Source organism: Choloepus didactylus, chromosome 25 (assembly GCF_015220235.1).
Source record: "Choloepus didactylus isolate mChoDid1 chromosome 25, mChoDid1.pri, whole genome shotgun sequence".
Taxonomy (NCBI): domain Eukaryota; kingdom Metazoa; phylum Chordata; class Mammalia; order Pilosa; family Megalonychidae; genus Choloepus; species Choloepus didactylus.
Window position 1 is genome coordinate 8048216 of NC_051331.1, and position 8296 is coordinate 8056511.

The window sequence follows — 8296 nt, forward strand, 5'->3', positions numbered from 1 at the left end:
CAAACATTTCAACCAATTTTCAATCCTTCTAATAACGTTGAGTGTTTAGTGTGTACCAGGCATTGTACCAAGAATTTCCCACCTAATAATGGATTTAATCCTCACACAGTGCAGTGAGGTGGGTATTATTATCCCCACATTTTACAGATGAGAAAACTGAAGCTCAGGTATGCAACTTACTGAAGTTCTGTTAATAGCCTGTGTTTTTAACTAAGTTATACTGGTTTCCATTACTTGTGAATTTCATTCATGGTTAATATACATTTTATATGCTCAGTATGACTTCAGAAATGTTACAAAGACACATTAAGCATGGAAATCAAAGAATTGGATTAGAGATTATAGATAATCTAATCCCTTTGTTTTAAAGGAGAGTAAACTGAGGCTGAATTCATTTATTTATCGTACATTCAACAAATACTGATTGTATATCTACAAGATCTAACCATTATTGAGTGATAGCTACGTGTCAAGCACTTTTCTAAACACTTTAGAGTACTTAATTCATTTAATCCTCAAATACCTAATGAGGTAGCTACCATTATTGACCCCATTTTATGCATGGGGAAATCGAGGCACAGAAAAGTGAAATTCACACTGCTAGTAGATAGTGAAGAGAGAATTCAAACCCAGGAATCTAGTGCATAGTACTAGATAAGCTCATTAAAAAAAAAACAAAAACTCACAAGTAGTCAAGCCGCATTGACTGAAAGGCAGCAGAAATAATCAACAAAAGATTTAAACTCCTCTCGCTGGAATTATCAGATACAGATAAAGAGCAGCCACAGGTGAAATGATTAAAGACATTAAGGATGCAGTCACAAAGATAATCAATCAACAAGAAACTTTGGGAAAACAAGTTTTTTAATGGACTTTTTAATAATTGAAAACAACTGCTGTAATAAAAACTTAACTGATGAACATTGTTTTAGTTTGCTAAAGTTGCTGGAATGCAAGATACCAGAAGTGGACTGGCTTTTACAATGGGGATTTATTAGCATACAAAATACAGCTGTAGGGCCATGAAAATGTCCCGGTTATGGCATCGACAAGACACTACTGTCTCTGAAGAAAGGCCTGTGGCATTCTCTGTTCCTGTGTCACGTGGGAAGGAACATGGCCAACACCTGCTCATCCTTCTGTCCTGAGTTTTATTGCTTTCAGGTTCTGGCTCTTTCAGTTCCTGTGGGTCCTTTCTTGTCAGGAGCATTTCTCTCCAACTTTTTCTCTTTTCTTTCTCTCCCTCTGTTTCTCTTTTTCTGCCTTTTATCTTCTCCTAAAGGATTCCAGTAAAGGATTAGGACCCACCTTGAATGGGCTGGGTCACATATCAATTGAAACAACCTAATCAAAAAGCCCATCCACAATAGGTCTGTACCCACAGGAATGGATTAAAAGAACATGGCCTTTTCTGGGGTACATAAAAGATTTGAACCAGCACAAACATCAAACTAAATAAACACAGCCAAAGAGGAAATGAATGAACTGGAAGCTACAGCTAAAGAAATAACCCTGAATGCAGCACAGAGAAGCAAAAGATGGGAAATATAAGTCTACAAGAGAGATGGTAGTTAGAATGAATACACTTAATATACAGCTAATCAAAGACCCAGGAGTGAGTAGAGAAAATAGAGGAGAAGCAAAATTTAAAGAGATAAGAACTGCACATTTTTGACAACAGTTGACAAACGTAAGCTCACAGAATCAAGAATCATAACATACACCAGGCAGGGTAAATAAAAACAAATATATGCCTAGATACATCTTGATGAAATACAAAAGACAGAAAGAAGGTCTTAAAAGCAGCCAGAGAAACTTCAGGTATATGTGTGACACCTGAGACTCAGAGCTAGTGTTCAATTGCTATGAAAGTCAGCATTACCCCAATCAGCCCCTGTTAAAAAGAGCTAAAAAGAGATCAGACTTCTGTTAGAGATATGAATAAAGCTCATCTGGTTAGGACTAAGGCAAATCAGACTAAAGGGTAAAGGATAATATTGACAGCGTTTTAAAACCTCTACTTGTGAGATCAACGTAAGAGATGTTTATAATTTATATTTTCTGTAGCACACTTTCTAATTTAACTTGTGTGGTCAGTTTATTTGAACACCATAATTACATGGAACCATGAATAAGGAATGAGATCTTGTTGGTTTGTACAGGTTAGTGTGATGCCCTGATACATCCCAGAGTAATTTGGGCAGAGAATATAAAAGTATTTGCAAAGCCCCCTTGAGGGACTTGGGGGAAATGTGGAAATATTAAACTTCCCCTCCTGGGGAATTAATTATATTCTCACAAGCATTGGCAATTACCAATTTAGAAGGCTGAGCCCTGGCGAGATCTTGGGGCTTTCCATTATGAAACTTATTTCTGCAAAGGAGGAACTAAGCCTACTTATAACTATGCCTAAGAGTCACCCCCAAAGAACTTTTTTTGTTGTTCAGATGTGGCCCCTCTCTCTAAACCATCAGGTGAACTCACTGCCCTCCCGCCTGTGTGGGACCTGACTTACAGGGGTGTAAATCTCCCTGGCAACTTGGGACATGATTCCCAGGGATGAGCTTGGATCCAGCATCATGGGATTGAGAAAATCTTCTTGACCAAAAGGGGGAAGAGAAATGAAACAAAGTTTCAGTGGCTGAGACATTTCAAATGGAGTCAAGAAGTCATTCTGGAGGTTATTCTTATGCATTACATAGATATCCCTTTTTAGTTTTTAGTGTATTGGAATAGCTAGAAGGAAATATCTGAAACTGTTGAACTGTAATCCAGTTTCTTTGATTCTTGAAGATGACTGCATAACTATATAGCTTTTATGGTATGACTGTGTAATTGTGAAAACCTTGTGACTGACACTCCCTTTATCCAGTGTATGGACAGATGAGCAAGAAAATAGAGACAAAAAGTAAATAAATAATAGCGGGGGATAAATGGTATGGGATGTTTTGAGTGTTCTTTTTTATTTTATTCTTACTTTTATCTTTTTTAGGAGTAATGAAAATGTCTGAAAATTGATTGTGGTAATGAATGCACAGCTATATAATGATACCATGAACCATCAATTGTACACTTTGGACAATTATCTGGTATGTGAATATATCTCAATAAATTTTTATTTAAGAAAAAAAGCAGCCAGAGAGAAAGTATACATCAACTTCAAAGGAATGACAATTTCAGTTACAGCAGACTTTCCAACAGTGATAATGGAAGACAGAATGAATTGGAATGCTATCTTGACCGAGTTAGGGCAGAAGCCATTCTCCCCCAAAAACCCCTGGCAGCTTTGGGACCCTGAGGGCTGGGGAAGGCCACTGGGCCATGGCAACCTAAATAGCAGGACACCCATGAAAACACTAGCACTGTGGAAGATAGCAGTGTAGTTGCCACATGAATCTTTAACAGCATCAAACCAAAACTTTTCCCTGGACGTAAATGAAATACTTCCTGAGGATTCTGCAACATGGTGTGGGAAACTTGTAAAGAGGAGATGTTGAGAGTCTACAAGTGGAAAATAAGTTATTGAAGTTTAGGCATTAACATTAATGTGTCCTCAATTGTATTTGTATTCACAGGGTAGTAGGGCTTGGACTTATTGCTTCTAGGATCTACTAACTGACCAATAAGCTCTAAATTCTTTTTACAAACTTTTACTCAGATTCACAACTGTGATGGTATGAATAGTTCCTCCTTGTTTTGATATGATATGTTTGTTTTTTTATATAAGCAAATATCTTTGTTTTCTTCTCTATCTTATCCCCTTATCATACAACACAAGTTGTATTGTTCATTTCATAGTATTTAAGTTATAGGATATCAAGGTTAACAGTGAGTATTACCCAAGGACTTGCACCCTATTCTGGAGAAATTTGGTGCATTTCTGGTTGTATGCAGGACAGCTGAGAATTGTTAGGTGAAACACGTCTGTTATTGTGTTCTATTTAAAGATTAACTATGGTTTAAGGTGATGTGTATACCTGCCAAATTGACAAGGGGTGAACTGTGATGGTTAGGTTCATGTGTCAACTTGGCCATGCATTTCCATGGAGGTGTGGCCCCGCCCATTCAGCATGGGCCTTGATTAGTCTACTAGAGCACTATATAAGCTCAGACAGAAGGAGTGAGCTTGCTTCAGCCAAGAGAGACATTTTGAAGAACCCACAGGAGCTGAGAGAGGAGCTGCAGATGAGAGACAGTTTGAAGATGGCCATTGAAAGCAGACTCTTGCTCCAGAGAAGCTAAGAGAGGGAAAACACCCCAATAGCAACTAAGAGTGACATCTTTGAGGAACTGCAGCCTAGAGAGGAATGTCCTGGGAGAAAGCCATTTTGAAACCAGAACTCTGGAGCAGACGCCAGCCACGGGCCTTCCCAGCTAACAGAGGTTATCTGGATACCATAGGCCATCCTCCGGTGAAGGTACCTGATTGCTGATGACTTACCTTGGACTCTTTATGGCCTGAAGACTGTAACTTTGTAACCAAATAAACCCCCTTTATAAAAGTCGATCCATTTCTGGTGTTTTGCAAAAAGACAGCATTAGCAAACTGGAACAAACTCTGACTAATAAACAACCAAAGCCATCCCCACGAGATACATTCTAATAGCCAGATATGAAGTGAGTATATTAGTCATAGTATAGACTAAGAGAGTATAAAAAGGGACCCAAAGAACAATGAAACATGAAACAAGTTTAATTCCCCCTCACCTAGGATTCTAGAAGTATGCCAGTGGTCCAACACAGCTATGTGGCTACACTGCACAAGGCCAGCCAGGAACTCAGTTCCTTCTCACCCATTGCCCCATGATCTCTAGGCTATGTCCTCAACCACATGCCAACCTGCCCTGAGCACCATGTCCTCACCCAGCCCTCAAGAAGAGGAAATGAGAGAGTGGAGAGCGATCAGCTTCCTTTTAAAGAAGCAGCATACAAGTCTATTTATACTCGTGTTCTATTTCAGGGACCTTGGTCACATGGCCATCTGTAGCTGCAAGAAAAGCTGGAAAATGTAGTCTCCAACTGGGTAACCATGTGCCCTGCCAAAACTCAAGGGAGATACATTACCAAAAGTATGAAGGGAGAGGGATTCCTGAAACAGATGACAAATCCTGCCATGGACGGTAGGGGATAAGAAAGAACACGCTGTGGTTTACTCACAATCATTTTTAATAATAGTAATGATAATAGCCAACATTTACATGATCTTTATGATGTGCCTGTCGCTTTACTTATATTAACTCATTTAATCCTCACAACTCTATGAGGTAGATGCTATTATTAATCCCATTTTATAAATGGAGAAATAAAGACGTAGAAAGATTAAGCAATGTGACCAGTGTCATCCAGCTACTAAGTGGTTCAGGTGGAACTTTTAAAACTTTTTAGCCAAAAGTCTTAAGAGAATCCATTTCCAAATGGAAACTTTTCATTTGCTTAGTCATTACTTGTGGAAATGCAAGGGATGTTTCTAGGATTGTGAACAATCAAGATAGCAAAGCAACAGATTCCCAGTTTTGTACCAAGAAACCAAACTGTTATTGAATATAGAAAAGGACCTTCTCCCTGCTTCATCTCTAAAGGCAAATGCTTTGAGGAAACGTCATCTGTATGCCCCTGGGATGAAGTCAGAGCAATTTCAGTCTCAAAGTTTAATCTTTCTGCCAAATATGGGCTGTATTACCAACCCCCTTTGCTAGAAATCGTCAGGAGCGAGGGAACGTTCTTTTCTGATCCCTAACATACAGATGCTGAGAGCAAATGTTTGTTCCCTAGGAAACATGTCAGGGAAAATCCGAGAAATGGTGGGAGTTTTTTTTTTTTTTTTTTCTGCCACCAACCTACTTTGGGAATTAAGATCATTAAAGACTAATAGCAGCTGTTAGATACTTAGCTAATGTAGCTAATCAGACTCCTACAAGTGAGAAAGTATTCTCAATACACCACTGCTGCTAAATCCCAGTTGTGGCTGCAGGGCTATTCGTCCCCTTCCTGAGCAGATGATTAGAAAGAACGGGATCATCAATTTAGCCAGATAGCAAAGGCAGCGATACATCATGCTGTCCACAAGGTACATGCAGGATCCTAGACCGAAAGTGTCTCTATGCTGAAAAATATCAGTAAAAGTTATGCACAATAGAAACTGAAATTCAATAAGCCAGGCTCTGGAGTGAGCAACTAACACAGGTGCAGTGGAGACATCTAGAGTTTGTTCAAGGATGCCCAGCTGGAGACCAGATTTCCAATCTCTCTTGGGGCTGGGTGTGGACAGATGAGTTAAGGACATGCCGATGAAACAGGGGCCAGGGTGGTGAGTTCCTTGCCAAAGAAATGGAACATAGACTTGCCTGTATCCCAGGCTCAATCTTTCAGATGAGGCAATGCCCTTGGGAGTAGCAAAGCAACAAGATGGAAAGAACTGTGATCCCAGAAGATTATGCAGGACAGCTCTGCACAGCCAGCCTAGACCACTCCTTGCAGGCTATTATGTGAGAGAGAAATAACCATCTATCTTCCATTAGCCACTGTATCTGGGAGCCCTCTTTGTTACAGTATCTTAGCCTTTACACATACAATAGGCTAGTTCATTTAATCCTTACACCCACCCAGGGAGGTGGTTACCATTATCATTCCCATTTTTCAAATAAGGAAACAGACTCAGAGACAGTTAAATAAATTTTCCCAAGACCCCAAAACCAATAAATATTGAATTTGAAGCCAGGTTTATCATGTTACAAAGCCCATGCAGAAGGTTCTAATTCATCAGGTTTGGGGCAAAGACTGTGATTCTGCCTTAGATTTAGCAGAAATCCCCCCAGTGATGCTGGTACTGCCGGGTCATGGGTTACAATTTAAAGAGCAAGGATTTAAACCTCCCCACTCCTCTATTTCTCCTAAGAGTTAAGAACTAAGCATCCAGAGTCCCAAATTCTAGTCTCTGATCTCTAAATGACAGTGAATAACTTCCTTTAAAAGAATTCCCTCTGTCTGTGCTGTTCCCTTCTCCTGGAGGATTTGTATGTTCAGTTTTTAATAGGAAAATTCTTTTTCAAGCTTGGGTTTTTCCCAGGGAGATCTCATGCTTCCAAAAAGCAATTTCCATGAAATTGTACAGTATGATGCCATTTGGGGGGGGGGGCTTTTGTGACAGCCATCTCACTCTCTGTCTTCTCCAGTCCAAAATAACATTCATTGAGGCTTCTTGGGAATGATGGCACAAGTCATTCTGTGCTCATTTTAACTGAAAACACCAGCTACATTAAGATAAACACATCCTCAGCCTGTAGGATAATGCAATCAACAGCAAAAATGGAATCTGCAACCAAAATACTTGGGAAACGTGTTCCTGTTGCAAACCCAGCTCCAGCCTGGAAAAAAATCACATTTCAGTTCCCAGTTCTTTGTCTCTCTGTACTTCAGTCTCCTCATTCATAGAATGGAGATTATTAATAACACCTCCTCATAGGGTTGTCCTGAGTAATAAATTAATTAATACACAGGAAGTGCTTCGAACAGTACCTGGCATACAGCAAGTACTCAATAAAGCTTCATCATTGCATATATTCTGAGTCAGGGTTTTCAGCATTCATTGCCATCAAATGAAAATCTGAAATGGTACAGATTGCAAAATGCAAAAGTGTACAGCTTAACGGATTTTAACATATGTATACACCTTTGTACTACATCCTAAATCGAGTTATAGAAATTTCCAACAGGCTGCCAGTCTCTGTTGGGCTCCCTCTTAGTTCATATCCCCAGTCAGAAAGAACTCACTATTCTAACCTTTATCACCATGGATTCGTTTTGCCTGTTTTGAACTTCATATAAAAGGAGTCATAATGTATAGCTACTCTTTGTGTCCAACTTAGTTCAACATTTTCTCAGTGAAATTCATCCAGGTTGTTACCTATAGCAGTAACTGGTTCTTTCTCATTGCTGTGTAATATTCCACTGTATGAATATATCAAAATTTATTTATTCTTTCCTACTGTTGATGGACTTTTGAGTTTTTTCAAGTTTCAAATTTATTTATCATAAATAAAGCTACTACAAACATTATTCTACATGTGTTTTGTCAAACATAAGCACTCATTTCTGTTGATATATATCTAAACATAAAATTGGTAGAACATAGGGAATTTGTACGTTTAGCTTTAGTGCATACTTCCAAACAGGTTTCCAAAGTGTTTGTGCCAATTTACACTCCAACCATTAGGCTAAGAGCATTCCAGTTGTTCCGTATCCTTATCAACACTTGATTTTGTCCTTTTGATCTTAGCCAATCTAATGAGGATGTGTT